The sequence below is a fragment of the Anopheles moucheti genome, chromosome 3 (genome assembly GCF_943734755.1).
Source record: "Anopheles moucheti chromosome 3, idAnoMoucSN_F20_07, whole genome shotgun sequence".
Classification (NCBI taxonomy): domain Eukaryota; kingdom Metazoa; phylum Arthropoda; class Insecta; order Diptera; family Culicidae; genus Anopheles; species Anopheles moucheti.
Genome location: NC_069141.1, coordinates 36,774,019 through 36,790,183, shown reverse-complemented (window position 1 = coordinate 36,790,183; position 16,165 = coordinate 36,774,019). Strand labels below are relative to the sequence as shown.

The following is a 16,165-nucleotide window of genomic DNA, read 5'->3' as shown; positions in this document are numbered from 1 at the left end:
GTCGAGGGTCGTAGAGAGCATCAGCGCTAGAAGCAAATCTTCTGCGAGCTCTAACTCATTTATTCTACCATGCCCCGACCACAACCACTATGCCAATATGTTGCAGTTCCCTTTCGGTGACGTAGCAGCGCCGGTTTTGCGGTAAACTTCCTTTCTTCGCACGCCCAATTCTTATCACCCCATTCAGCCAAAGCAGACCGCACTGGCCGTTTATCATGCCACAGCCAGGTGCATAGTGGGAGGAGAGAGAGGAAAAAAAACCTCCAATGTATAAAAGCATTCCACCTCGTTACCCGCTATAAGCCGGAAGTGATCCCGAAACGGAACCTACTCGGTCGGTTCGGTCGACTCGATTCGTCTACGGGGCTTCATTACGGCGGCACCTGCTTTGGCCCGGCGGCGAGAACGGTTGTGATTTTTTAACTCCTTCATTTCCTTCGCTCCCATTTACACCTTCCTTTTGCCTTTGCATGCTTTAAGGTGTGTCTTTCAGGTTGCCATTACGAAAAAAAAACTCACCCACACACACACTCGCTGAACGTCCGAGCTAGGGTGTCCCGTACCGTACTGAGCTTTTCAATTCCAAACTCCTGCGGCTGTTGCGCCTTCCTTGCGCGTGCTCCCCCCCTACTGACGCTCGGACGTGAACATAAAGCAGGCAAAAATTGCTGCTTGCCCGGATCGCCGTGGGCAACACCAACAACAACAGCGTCGAATGAAGGCAAAACTAAGGCCGGAATGCAAGAAAATCCGGATCCCCTTAGCAGGCGGTCTGGTTCGCAGTAGGCTTGCAAAGGCTGCGTTTTTTCTCCGACCCAACAACACACCACAGCTGCTGATTTTCCATCCGTCCGAATCGCCGCCGAAGCGTTTGGTCTTTTTCACTCTTAAACCCGTCTCGGTTACACTACGCAACGGCAAAAAATGAATTCCAGCAGCAGGCAAAAAAGAAATCATAAAAAAAGTCTCATCCAGCATGCTCTGGCATATTTGGGCGGACTGCGTTGGGGGTCTGTGGGGGATGGCAAAAAATGACGCTGCAGGACGAACGCGGTAGGCACCGGATCCGGGTGGGGTGGAAATACGGGGGGCAACTGTTATTTTTCTATCATACTTTATTTACTCAAAAAGGTTTTTCGCACAACCTGGCCCATGATCATCCCTTGCCCTTTCGCCATTATAACCGTTCCTACCGGTGCGATTTGGGGAGCCGATACAGTGAGAAGGAAAGGGGGGGAGGATGAAAAATGGAGAAGGAACAGAATCTGGACCGCCACAAATACCACCATATCCACTTCCTCGTGAGTACTTTTTGCCACTGCAACCGTGTTTCTCTTGCCAGCACGTTTCGATTTTTCGCTTATTTTCCCTTCCAACAGTAGCAATCCACAAGAATCGCTCTCAAGGTGGCTGTCATCGCGTCCTGGGGACGGGTTTTTTTTGCGTTTCGTTTCCCTAAACCAATCCAACGAAACCTTTACCGTGCCCTGCGTTCGCAACATGCTGATTACGCAGCACGGTTGGGCAGGGAAATGCTGAGCTCGTACTATGCCTTGCGCATTTCACTTCAATCCGACCAACGCCGATGGTTTGGGGTTTCTTATCTGCACTGGTTTGAGCGGTTGCGGTGAAGCCACCGAATGCTGATGCCTGCCGAGCGGAAGTTCTTAATTTTGTGTCACAGCATCCGGGAGCCAAATCGATCAGTGGGTCACATTTTGTTGCTGGACTGATTTTAAAAACCAGTACATGTTAGCTATATTCTTCTGGTGAAATTATTTTTAGACTAGACTATAATTGCAAAGTATTTCCTTAACATATTTAATCAATCACTGCACTAAAGCTCCCCTATATCTCGTTAGGTCTAATGCAGATCTGTCAGATGATAAGATACTATTATGCATTCATTTTATTCATTTTTGTATTTCTTTCTCCTCCGAACTACCCATTTCTCCCTTTTGTGCTCTGTCTTTCCTTCTGTTGTTGGGTCTTTTACTATTTTTTTTCTTCTTTTCACCTCCTTTTCTTTTTTCCTTTCTCCTTGTTTCTTCTTTTTTTCCCTTTCCTTCCTACCCTGTTCTATTTTTTTCCTGTCACGGGATTTTTTACTTCATTGTTGTCAGTTTACCTTAAGTTCGTTTAGTTATAAGTTAGTTAATAAATTGTTAAACCTTTGAGGCACAGAATAAACACACTCAAGGCACACTTATGCAATGAAATTAAATGAAAATTAAGGCATGTGCATGTGAAGTAATAATAACACATTCTTTAAAATACGATAAGAGCTTTTGTTTCTCAGCATGCCCGGGATAAGGCAAATCGCAAGGAGGAAATGCCTTGTGACAATTGTTATTATCGCTCAACACAAGCGGTGTTGAAAATACGGCATTGCCGTCATAATAGAAATGAAATAAAAATAAAAAAGAGCTTTTGTTTATTTTACTTTTGTTTCAGCACTTCCGAAAAATAGCTTTAAATTCAATGCATGATAATTAATATTAAATAGTCTGGCCTATGACGATTATGCAAGATTGCAATAAATAAACGCATACAAAATGTCGCGAAAATGGCCGAAATCATACCCTAAGTCAGTTTTTTTTTGTATGCGTTTTGACGTTTCCGAGCTTATCCGCTTTCAGTACCCCTTACAAATGACAAACCATGTTAAGCCTAGGAAAAAAGGATTAGATTGTTTACCTAGTGAAAGGTTCGGTCAGTTTCTTAACAAATGGCAAAACAAAGCATTTTGATGCTGGTCTAAACCAGGTTAGGCTATGTTTTCCGTATGCCAAAAATATAAACAAACATTTTATGTATGAAAACAATAAAAAAGGATTATTGAATCAGATTTTAATTATTTTTAACCAATCAGACTTATAATTCGGTCTAAATGATTTGAATTTTAAATTAAATGTCTAAACTTTTATCGATCTTTCGCTAATTGCGGTTGTGCAAAAATGTTTCCTTATGTCATTCTGTATGTCAAAATGCTTTGTCCCTTACGAATCAGTGCATAATGAAACAGCCCATGGAACCAGGCATGTATTATTTGACATATTTAGCCAAAAAGCTTAAGCTTACTAAGTTATGGTATGATCTACTCCAATGCCAGAAACTGTTATCTAAAAAAATGTGAAGAATAATATAATTGAAAGGGTCTTGAATCTAGGGATACTTTAATTAAATTTTCTTGAATTTTGAAGCTGTTGAAGTTCTTGAATTGTATCCTCCAAAGTTTTTTTTTCGTTTTGTTTAATCAATATGACACCTGCTAATACTGTTAAGTTTAAAGTCCTGCATTAATATTATTGTAATTGTTTTATGAGGATCTACTTACAAAATTCACTACAAATGTATGTTGATTTGAGATTTCATTTTATTAAATATTATATAACCATTTCTTTGTTTAGTTCACTAAAAACTACTTTAAAATATGTTTTAACACAGTTGATAAAGTACATAAGTAAACTTTATAACAAAAATACAAATTGATCTACACTCACCCTACAAATCGATCCAAGCGCATTGAAGTATCTAATGAAACTTGAAACAATTTAACACAATGTTTGTAGTCCTTATTACTTCGGTAACAAGTCTGAGATTCTTGAAACGTTTCTGGAAACCAGCCAAATGGTTTATTTTGTGCTTTTTACACTCTTCAATAGTCCAATAAAGTTCACGGAGCTAAGTCCATCTAGTACATCAAGTGCACTAGCATCGCACCAAAAACAGCTGTTGTACTTCCATACGTCTTAAAATCAGTAATTGAGGTCTCAAAAGTAGGCATCTGGAGAGCTTATGTCGTTCGTCTAATGGTATAAATGGTAGGAATCTAGTGGCCATGTAGGGTTTAAAATTCAGTGACTTGCCAAGTAGGAATCCTGAATGCAACACATATTTAATCTGTTGAAGGAAATAATTATCGATGCTCTAAACGAATTGAATCTCGAAAAGGATAATACTTAACATTTATCAATGAGATCCAACGGCACCAATGTACAAAGTGTACCTTGACGTATAGTGTATATCCACGGCGAAAACAAACATTTTTAACCAATGTTTCAACCGTTTGGACAAATGAGGTCATTTATATTAAATATACCAGCATAGTAAAGCACCTTTAACCCGCTTGCTCAATTCCGATACATCCGTCAGTCTGCATCACCAAACATTGCTGCACGCAAAAACTAATCCGAAGCTCCACTTCTGCAAACACTGAAATGTGATGCTTAAAAAGTGACACTGACAAACCACTAATTTGTTTTCCGTGTTTGTGTGCGAACTTGTGCGCTCATTTTCTCCACCTTCAAGTGCGCCATCCAGAAGATGGTGGCCGTGATTGTCTGGTGCATGCACGAAAAATTCTTCATTTCTGCATCTTCAGCCGCGTTCCACCGTTCCACTCTCGCGGCGCCACACTCCCGGGGCAGGCTTGTTTTTATTTGTTACCATGTCAAATAACACCCATCCACTGAGATAAATATTACACACAACAACAACAGCAACAAAAAAAGCCGAAACAAAGAGGAAACTCTGTAAACCATTACGGGTCGGCCATACTGCGAGGGCGAGGGAGAGTTTTGCGAGGACTACACGGTGACGGTACGGTGCAAAAGCAAAGAGTCACACCCGTGTACCATTGGTTCCCATTCCTGCAATCAAACATCGGTCGCTTGTTTCTTTGCTTGTAATGAAACTCGCCTGTCGCTGCCGTTTCGCCCGTGCCCGTGTCACAGCCACCGTAAAGGTAAACACGGGGGGGGGAGGCCATCGTAGATAATGGAAAAGGTTGCCCCAGCCCGCTTCTTGGCCGGGGCTTTTCGCTAACAGGTAAGTATGGTAGCAGAACATGTGCATTATTAAATACAACTCGTCTCGGGGCCGCAGGAATCACGGCTCAACAACCGGGCTACCAGTGTACCCGCACCGAAGCAAATCAAGTCCGAGGACCGAGCCATCTTCTCTCTTTCTGTGTTCTGTGTGGTATATGTGTGGCTGTGTGTATATGTGTGTGGGTGTTTGTATTTTTTACGGCGCGTCCTTTGCTTTGTACAAACATAAACTCCGTTCAACTCCATTTTAACTTTCGCCCTGCCATGTGCCTGGTGGAAGTAAAATAGGGAAAAAAGGAATCTGTCAGAAGGCAGCTAAAAAATCGCTCCACAGTGGTTTCTCTCTGTCTCTCTACCCAAAGGGGGTTAGAAGTCATTACTTACGAAGGCATGGACATAGTGGTACAATACTCGGTGCGCACTTTCACTTAGTTTTATGTGACAATCTTTTGGTGCATATGATGAAGCGGCTCATGGAGAAGCTTAGAAAGACTATCAAATTTTTTTTTTCTTAAATTGTTATTTGAAAAATTATTTAAAAAAAACGATTTTCATCTTCACATTACTATAAGTAAACAGTACAATAAGCGTGTAAAAATTAGTATACAAAACATTAACATTTTCCGTGTTGCAAAAGCTCCTGCTGCGGTTCAAAGTAATTTTCAATGATAATCATACCACGCCGGTTTTGGTCTGATTAGCAAAGTTTCCCAGGTTCGTTCCCCCTTCGGCTTCACCGCGAACTTTTCCCCTTTGTCCACAGGCACTCGATCGCTTTTTCGATAACTTTTACCAGCCCGAAAGCTCTTTCGGAACGGAAATGCTAACCCGGGCGGGATCCCATTCGTACCTGTGACCTCCACAGGGACAGCCAAGCCAAGCAGCGGTGGTTTATTGTAATGGGCATGGGCAAGGGGGGTGCCAAAATGTCGACGATGTTAAACCAACCAGACAATCACCGGGCCAGGACGGGTGACCAGGAGAGGTGGCAAAGGAAGCCAAAGTTTAACCAGACCGTACGAATGCGAAGAAACAATGCTTAGCACCGTTTCTACCTACAGCGAAACCAATCGATAAACCCTGAGCGTACCATATCCGTCCGCGCGTTCTCCAAACCCAAAAAGAAAAGCTTTAAAAGCACATGACGGCGACAGTGATCGAACATTTCCCACAAGACTCCTTAGCGTTCGCTTATGCACGGAAAGAAAATATCGCAACAACAACAACCATCCCTTGCGCAAGCGAATTTTCCTCGACCAGAATGGAAATTAAATGATTCCCCACAGATCAAAGCGGTACGGATGCTGTACGGACGCGAAACGTAAAGGGTCCTGTCGGTCTCTTTAAGGCTTTAAGCTTCTAATCCTGTCGTGCCGTTGCGTATTCGCTGGTATGCTGGTAGAATATTCCACAAACGCACACGCCCGCTGAACGGATTTCAACCGGAAGTCCTTCGCCCGGAGGATTAACGGCAGAATTCCGGACCCAACATTTGAATACTTGGGAGTGGGAGAGCTTTCCCGCAGGTGGAATGGTTTGCAAGTTTTTACGCAAATCATTTATTTTTTTTTTGTGAGAATATTTGTGAATAATTTCCTATAGTTATAGCATAACGATTGGTTCAGAAGGAATAGGAAAAGCGTATAAACAAACGGGAATATTACCAAGTGTCACTGTTGGGTCACGCTATTGGAATAACCAAAAAAACTCTTATCATCAATTGTTATCAATTCCTAAGCACGATTCGCTCCTTCCTTCGCTGCACCAAATGTGGGGACAGTTTCGGGCAGCTTAGTTTTATGGAATCTCGGATGCTGTGTGTGTGTGTGTGTGTGGGAGGGGGAGGGGGCCAAAGAAAAATGGAAAAAGCTCGCGTCACGTCACCACCATAAACATTCTGGTCACGGGTGAATGAGCCACCGCGTCTGCACAGTGCTCCGCTGGCAAATGATTGATGACAGTCATTCATTTTAATACAAGTCTAAAGTGCACACCACCAAAAACCCACCCACACAAACAAAACACACCCGGGGGTAAGGGTAATACAGCCCCCCCTCCCCGAAATACAGGCGGCGGATACCGATGTATCGTATCGACGAGCTGGGCCCGGCAAAATCCCGGATGTTATGCAACACCGATCGATGAGTGACGACGACGACCGGGCCCTGTTCCCGCACGGGTTACCAAGAAAAGGAGCAAACAAAACCATATTCTCCATCGTAACACCGGGGTTTTCCGGGAAGGCGTAGTGTGCGTAGGCTTCTCCCGGGGAACATCGGCACCCAGGAACCGTTTCCTTTCTGTGTTGGGGTTGGTGTCGGTATTAAAGCGTACCGAGTATCCGAGTTCCCTATATGTCGGTATAGATGGTTTACGCTTGCGGAATGTGCTGAATGGAAAAGCGAATGTGAAGGTATAGCTACTAAATGTTCATTTGCGGTGAAGCAAAACAAATCGACGTAAAATCCAATTGAATGTTTCACATTTATTGGCTGTATTGCTTTCGAATGCAGACTTCAATCACTATTTTATCGCTTGATGGTGGCAGGGGTCCTCATCGTACCGGGCATTAATCATAAGGCTGCAACACAATCAACAACCATCCGGGTGTTCCCGGGGCAGAGTTGAAATGGGATTTCCTTCCGCATGGAAATGGTTGCAGAAGACGGATGTAGAACTATTCCGACTATTATTTAATTTTCATCATATAAACTATTTGTTTTCTAACCGCCGAAAGGGAAATCTTCTCCTGCACAACGGCGGTCAAGTACTTCGCAATGCAATTTACTGCCTGTTTGTCTAACGGTGCGTCTAAGCGTTGAAACTTTTGTGCAATGTGTCCGATGAGTGGTTAATTGAGTTGAATTTAAATCATTAATTAAAGTTTCGCCTTCTAAAACGGAAAGCTTTGCAATAGTTAGCAACAATTTCTGGAACAATTTGTTGCTAATTACAGAGCACAAAGCACCGGCGGCCATTCAAAATGGAGGCAAATAATAATGCTTTAATTATGATGTGCTGTCCCGGTGAGAATTGTGACGCAACGCCTACAAACGGACGGAGAAGAATCACCCCAGAAAAGCCATTCGTTGGGTCGTTTTATCCGGTTTCCTATATCGGGGCGTGGTGGTATACACACGCTTCAACCAACCGTTCGCTGAAGTGGATCGATTATCATTTTTACGCGATTAGTTTGCGCGTCCCATGAATGGAGCGAGTCGAGTGGCCGTTATCACCCACCAGTGACGGGCTGAATGAAGACGTCTCGCTTTCAGCCCACTCGCACACGGACGCAAAACTCTACACGCAATCACCACAAAAAACCATGCCAACCCATGTGTATTAATTATGATGTAGCGAATGAATAAATAGAGCGTGTAATGCAATTAATTGAATGGGATTTGTGTGTATCGTGTGAGGGTGGGCCGGAGGCTAGCAGGGGGAAGCAGTCGGGTGGACAAGCCCGACTGATGATAAGTATCCGACTGACCGGGGAATAGAGTTCAGTCTTTTATCCATCGCCATCGTGTCCCTGCTGGCTTCAGACTGCATTCAAGCAAGTCGAATAAAGGTACAGCCATCCCAGCACGTATGAAAGGCAGCTTTGAAGGCGGTCCCACGGTTTAATGGTCCCAGCGAGCAATCTCTCAATTCTGATCGGTCTGGAACCATGGCAGCCACCGTTGCCACACCGTGTTGATTAAATTTGTGCCAATTTATGAACATTATCAAGGTGTTGGGGAGCGTGAATAAAAAAGGAGCTTTGGGTGAAACAAAGCCAAAGAAACACACACACATATGCTCAATGTGCGCCATTGCTCCAAGTGCATGACAATTCTGTTTCTACCCACCCAGGAGTTGTGCCACTGTGTTCCGCGTATCTTCGCCGATGCAGAGTTTTTGCGGTTCACATGCAAAACGGATACCGCGTGCTTGCTATCTAAAAAGCACCGTAACAGCAGCAGATGTGGCCGGAAGACAAAGAAATTGTTCCTCGCGGAGAAATTCACCTTCCCGCCCCCATTTCGGTGCACAAATGCTGCACTTGGTCGGGTTTTATTGCAGCAAAGAACCCACGATCATGCTTCCGATGCCCGATGCCGGGCGTATGTGTGCCACCCCCCCCCCCCCCCTGTGTCTCATCCCCTGCGGATAGAGGGGCCATTGTCCTGTCATGAGATTTGAGCTCAAGAAAACCTTGCACCGAAGGACGAAAGTGGATGAATCATATGATGGTGATACAAAAAAAAAAGAAACCTCCCACACATATCGTAAAGATTTTCAACTGCTGGCTTTGCTGCATACTTTTTATGATTCGTTTGTTGCGTTTTACTGTTTCTGCCTGTTCGTTCGTCCCGCGTGTCCCAGTTTTTTTTGTGTCTCACGGGCGGTAAATTGCAGGCGGGATCTGTTCATTAGTTAGATAGGTTTGTGTAAGCTGCTGTATGCATGGATGTGTGTGTGTGTGTTTCTGTATGAAGCAAGGGTCCGTCCTTGGTGGAATGGTTGCTGACTAAAAAGATGCCTCGCTTATCTATGTGATTCTCCAACAGCTACATTCAATCTACATACGGAACTTGGGCGCATGTTAGGGGATAAGAAATACAATCGCATGTCGACAAAACGTTGCGAAGGCACTGCTGTGTTTAAAATTAGGATCATGGTTTAAGGCAATATTTCGTAATAAGTCTTTTTGAGTTATTCTCTTTAAACGTCCTTCATCCGTAGCGAAAAAGAGACTGGAACAGCATGTAAATACCTACGCGAATCCCTTCTGCTTATTGTTAAATGCTAGGAAGATCCAATGGTGGGTTTCAATCAAAAGAAATGAATGGAAATTTCTTTGTAATTTGAGCTTTCTATAACCGTTGATTTCAAACACAATTTCAACAGTTTAATGGGGGAAAGTTTCTCTGATTATTTAAATATACACTCTTCACCGTTTTAAGTATGGTTTTTTTTAGCAGTTCGTAAATCTATAAAATGTTTGCGATAAAACAACTTTCACTGCACAGCAATTGAATGCTAAGTAGAAAATGATCATAGATTTGGATTTGTGTGCCTTTTACATTCCAATAGTTTTACTATTATTTTGAAAATCCTTCTAATCTGCTTCAATATTAACATGGGAAACATTTTTAAAAATATGTTATTTATTTTTATTTTTTTTATTTAATTTATATTATGACGGCAATGCCGTATTTTCAACACCGCTTGTGTTGAGCGATAATAACAATTGTCACAAGGCATTTCCTCCTTGCGATTTGCCCTATCCCGGGCATACTCGGTTGTACTGGATGTATAAAAATATGTTATCTCCCATCACAAAATAGTTCATTTCTGTGGTCTGTCTCCATGATTAATAATTTAGACTGGCAGCAAAGAATCATTTGCTATTAGCAACTTTAAGAAATTCACTCAACTTTTACTTTTGAAGAACTCACCCAACTGATAAAAAAAGTAACAAACAGAAATTTTGAAAGTTTTCATAAATTATGATAAATAAACATTGAATTTCATATGCGAATATAAAAAAATAAATTTAGAAGGAGTACAAACTCAATAAGAAATATGTTGAAGCATCATAAAATCACTTGTAATCATTAAATCATTAAATCATTAAATTAAATGAAAAGTTTATTCTTAAGTACAATTATACTTCTATTCAGTCCAATAACAGGCCACATTTCATAGTAGCGATCAGGGTCTCAACGTAGCAAGATAGGAATCCAATCCATATCCATACATAAGACAAAATATTATTTAGTTTTAAGATAAATAAATCCAAGGAAATCAACACAGAAAATTAGATATACGGCCTGGCCGTTCTAACGATAATAAAAAAAAAAACACAGAAAATTATTTTAGCTTGAAGTGTCCAAACAGAAGGAGAATAGAAGAGAGTGTTAAATAAGGTCGAATTTGCTCTTTGTATTTATATCACGAAGCATTTCTGCTTGCATTATTCCAAACCTTATTCTAACACATATCAACCAAATTAAAATTTGGTCCTACTCCCCTGCTGTTTTTTATTAAGTGCATGCACTAAAAATATAACCTCAAACCCATGTACACCACGCTTGCGAAATAAACGCTTGCGGCCAGTGAAAATTGGTTGGCAAACCGAAAAGTGTCCCGCATGGTGGTTCTTCGTTCCCCTTGCGCAACTAGCAGCAAAAGCCCCATGCGGGAACGGGGTTTTGTTTATGTTTTAATTATTTTAATGAGTACACTTAGCGCACGGTACACAATGGTGCCGGAACGTGAACGAACGGTGCCACCGGAAAACGTGCCCGGTTGGCCACACACACACCCACACATTTCATGGCTAGTGGCAGTGCGAAAGCGTCCAGGTGACAGTTAACCGGTGTAGCCATTCGTCCGGCAGAGTTGCACAGGAGCACGCGCTGCACTGGACCAGGCGCTGGTGGATCAGATAAATGTGGCACTTGGTGGTAATTGTTCCATAAATTTGCAGCTTCCGCACATATTGGCCACGGTTTGGCATAAATCTTTTCCATCGATCGGTACCACTAATGGACCGTCGGCGTCGGAAGCTGTTAAGTTTAAACGGCTAGCTCCACAGTTTGGGTCACGCAATATGCAAACGGCCGTTGTCATATTTCCGCAGAAACACACACACTAAAGACATGGGACAGAAGATTTCACGCAAAATTCGACCGAGCAGTGGTCGCGTTTTAAACCGTGTAATACGCTTGCGTTGTATTATAAATCCCATGCTTCATAAAACACGTACCAGCGAAAGCATTGCAAATGTAGGTTCCAGCCAGCTGGAGGCGTTTGCCATCTAATGAACACACCGTACGTCCGTTCCTGGTGAGGTGAAAACTTCTAGTCCCATCTAAACAAATGTCCCCCGCGGGAAGGAATGGAATATCGGGCACCCGCGCAGGAAGGGCAACGCGTGTGAGTGGCAGCGTACGCCACAGTCAAGATAAAACAGCTCCAGGGGCACCGAATGCGAATGTGCTCAAGTTTGTGGACGCCTGCATGATGTGTCCCCGATGTAGCTTCCATCGAGAATGACACACAAACACACACACCCACATACGATGGGATACACATCACCTTGTTTCAAGCAGTTCGTTAGCCGTAAGGTGTCCGTGGATGTGGCAGCTTACAGCCCCGGGCGCTGCGTCCGGCTGGCAAATGAAAAAGGGATACTACAATATCCGGGTGTGTCCACCGGTGAGCGTCAAAGACCGGTCTTTCGGCTAATTAAGATCCTGCTCTTTGCCACACCGAGGCAAGGACGGTACGGAGCGAGCGAACGGGTTGCTGATGAAATCTTACGCTGCGTTCACCATTTATGCCAAAAGCAGCAACATAATGACATTTGTTTGTTGGCAAAGTTCAGCACACTTTTTTTTTGTGCAACTATTTAACGGGAGTGTAAATTGACCGTTGCAGTGTAGGTAAAAAATGCTCGCAGAAATTCATTTTTTAAAGGAATTCTTAAAGCTACAATAAATCAAGAATAAGTTATGCTTGGTGAGTTACCCTTAAATAACTCTTAATTTACCGGATTAAGCAAGGAAAAATTAGAAGTCGCTAATTAACCCTTCCGTGCGAAGTTATCATTGGCTAATCCAGCCATTTTGTTTTTTTCCTTAATTTACTGTTAAAATTAATGTTAATTTTATCGATAATTAGGGTAACTTTTATAGAGCAAAGAGAAAATACGATAGCATTTAAAAGATTTGAATTCAAATTTCATATATGACAGTTCTCCTGCAAGGAGACGCCTGGTACTTCACGTACACATGAATAATACAAAAATAGAAAGGAGGACTTTTAACGACTGTTACATCAATTACATTGTACAGATTTCTTAATTCTAATTATCTGAATGATGTAGTAAACAAACAAATGTAGGATTAAGATCCACATACATTAGATTCCCTGGATCAGTCATTTTGATTGGTACGCTTCATTTTCATCAATTTGATCTCTAAGATTAACCGATTCTGCCATAATTAGTGCATGACTATTACATACGTTTTTTATAGCACAAACTTCAAAATGTATTGCTATAAAAATATTCCAGCTATTAGATTTTTTTACAAAGTAATCAGCAAAGAAAAACGTTTAAGACTCTTGTGTTAACTAATATTCGTATAGTTTTATTACATTAAACTCAATATGATTTGAATATACTTTAAACTAAATCTACATTTAAACAGTAATGCTTGGTGGTCATCAACAAAACTAAAAAAATGTTTTAATAACACCAATATTACAGGATCAGTCATTTTGACTGGAAAGCTTAAACTCAAATACAGGCAGTCCCCGAGAAACGCTATTATAGCGGACCGCTATAATCCGGGAAAAATCCGCATAATTCGAATTTCCGCGTAAGTCGAATCCTGGTGCAATTTCGTTTATGCTTCAAAGTCACAGAGTCGACTTCCTTCTCCGGACTTAATTTTTTCACCGAATCAGGCGATTTTAAGAAAGAATACATTAAAATAAGTTAGAAAGAAATGATTTATGTGACAAAATTTTCATTCTTTGCTTAGATTTTGTGCTATAAACTAGCTCATCTGTCAAATTTCCAAGAACTGCGTATGTCCGAATCCGCGTATAAGAGGTACCGCGTATCTCGGGGACTGCCTGTACATTAATTTTTATAGTAAAACAATGCAACCAGAATTTAGTAATAATTTTACATTTCTATTGTAATGATATGAATAAAGAATATTTAAGCAACATCCAGGTGTTTGAAATTAATAGTTTAAAAAAACACATGACATCCTTGGTAGTTTTAGTGTAAGTGTACCTAATTTCTTACACAAAATAAAACCTTGGTACTATACTTGATGTACACTGCAAAATTAAATTCTTAGAACTTTGATTTCAAACTGTCTTAAATTTCTTTCAAATTGCAGGAACTCTAAGTTAAGCATTCCTACATAGCTCACCCTAAAATTTCACCTCACAACTCACGCCAGCATTTTTTTTCCTATTCAAAAGAAAGCTGAACAAAACTTCCATTCCTGCATGTCGCTAGCAGAGGGTGTCGGACAACAAGGTAGCAAATTGCTCGAAAATGCAGCTGCCAGCGATAAACATTTAAGCGCTAGTCTTTGGGGAACGTCAACAGCAAAAGCTGTCGTAATGGCGTTGCAAAATTTGTTCTCGTGAGGTTGAGGTTGCACGGTGGCCTTCACATTTGGCCACGAGAGACTAACTTGGGCCCCGCACACCGTGTGTGGAACGCTGGGGCCATGTGTATTACATTTGTGGATAGTTTAGCACAAGCACCGTTGGTTAAACGCTGCAAAGTTTGTTGCGCTCCATTCAAGTGTGCTCAAGGTACGTGTGCAACTATTTGGCAAATTTACCTTTCGGGAGGAATACTGGGGGGGAAGTTTTGCCCGCAGTTAAAACTTTATCAGCTTTCTGTTGGTGATTGTTATTGATTGTGTCAATAGCATTAGGGACAGGAAATTTAAGCTACTATGTATCGTTGAGTATGTATCTGTTGTAGTATGCATAAAAGCCATCACTTCCGATTTTTATGCATAAATTACGACCACAAATCTATGCATTCCGATACGATGCATAGATTCTTATTATTAATGCCACACACCATGACCAGACTGCTAAAACGACAACATCCTGGATGCTTGTGGAAAAAAATCCTCGATACGATATGAATAACGAACCAATCATTCGATGATCTAACCACTAGAGTATAAAGCAAAGTGTCTCCTTCAGAACGTATTGAGCCTCAACCCAATCACACCTTTTTTGCAAACATACACCTACACACATACACACTCCGACCTAACTACACATAAGAGCAAACCGATAGGGTAAAAGCCCCCGATGGCCAAATCGAGGTGAAATGTGAGTGTTTTATTACTGCCGTGAAAAGTCCTTCACTCAACCGGAAAGGATGTCATCTACTGGATAAAGCATCACTGCAACAAGGCAGCAGACAGCCGGTCTGCCGCTGCAGCACCCGGCCACACCGGCCGGTCTCGGGGGACAGTTATCTGAACCATTATAAATAGCTCATTGCCTCTCGATTAGATTCGATTGGTTTCCTTCCCCGTTGCGGGGTCATCGAATCAGTGCGGAATTGCTACTGTGTCCTGTAAAGGAGGTATCTTCATAAATCCACTCCGGCACGTCCTTATTCTTCCTATCGGCAGGCGCACAAAAGGCGTGCCGCCTGCCCGAAAGACGAAGTTTACGGGTTTTATGCCCCGTCCGTGCACGACGCGCTTCAGGGAATCTGCTTGGGGCCCGGGGCCCGGGTGTCGTATCGATCCGTCGTGCCATCCGTATAACCGGGCCCAACCAACCAAGTCAAGAGTCATCCATCTCTCCGTACCCGCTTTATCGCCCGGCTGTGGAATTCCAAGCAGCCCTATGGTAGGAATTGTGCGGTACCGGCTTGTTGCTTTTTCCTTTGCCACTCAGACTCCCGGTAGTGCCTGTTGCATAATAGCCACTGTGTATCGATACGGTATGCCGGACAGGGATTCGGGGATGGGGCCCCTTTTGCCTCCGGGCCCCGGGAATGATGAGCAGCCAAGAGAGCAACATTCCAATCCTCGGCATAGTTCTGCTGGCAGCGTTCCAGCAAATCCTTATCAAACCCTACCCAAGCCTGAGCTGTCTCACCCTCACCGCGCCCCACCGAAAGAATTCCTCCTTATTTCCGGCGGCGTATTTTTAGCAAATTGCAACCGACCCTCCACAAATAAACAAACGGTGCAGCGCATTTCTTGTGGCAGGCGCACAAGTCGTCGAGCATTCGTCGCCATTTAGCCCGTAATGGTTGCCCCGGGGTGTGTAGGTGGCTCATATTTATTGCACCTTCGCCAAAAAGCACTCGCCCATCTAGGTAGTCACTTCTTTCACCAGATTGTTGCCAAATTTCCCACCCTCCGGTTCCGCAAACCATCCCCTCCTCCCGCGCACGCACGCACTCCAGTGCTGTGAAAGCTTCGGTGTTGTAGCTTCGGTTTCTCGCCAGCAAACAATCCCCGGCATGGGCATTAATAATTTAGGCCCGTCATATTCAGTGAGTGTCTCAAAGAGAAACACGAAAAACAGAGAGAAACCTCACCCGGGTCGAAGATCCAGATTTTTTGCACCTCGATGACATGCGCGCATCAGTACGGGGGGTGGGGGTGTACACAAACCACCAGCATCAGCGGCCAGAGCGCTCGGGTCGGGTTGGGAAGGGGCCCGAAACAGACCCGAAAGCACCGAACCGGACGGCTTACCACATGAGTATTATTACACTGGTACATGGGTTGGCATGAATAAATAACGAATCCGTTTAATGTTGTACC

The 16,165-nt window shown here is 42.9% G+C and overlaps 1 protein-coding gene across 1 annotated transcript in view; it reads right to left on the bottom strand.

The window, feature by feature from the left end:
* The window catches only part of LOC128305099 (neuronal acetylcholine receptor subunit alpha-7-like), a 75,397-nt gene that overhangs the window by 38,474 nt on the left and 20,758 nt on the right, over positions 1–16,165 (bottom strand). The gene's annotated exons all lie outside the window — the stretch shown is intronic.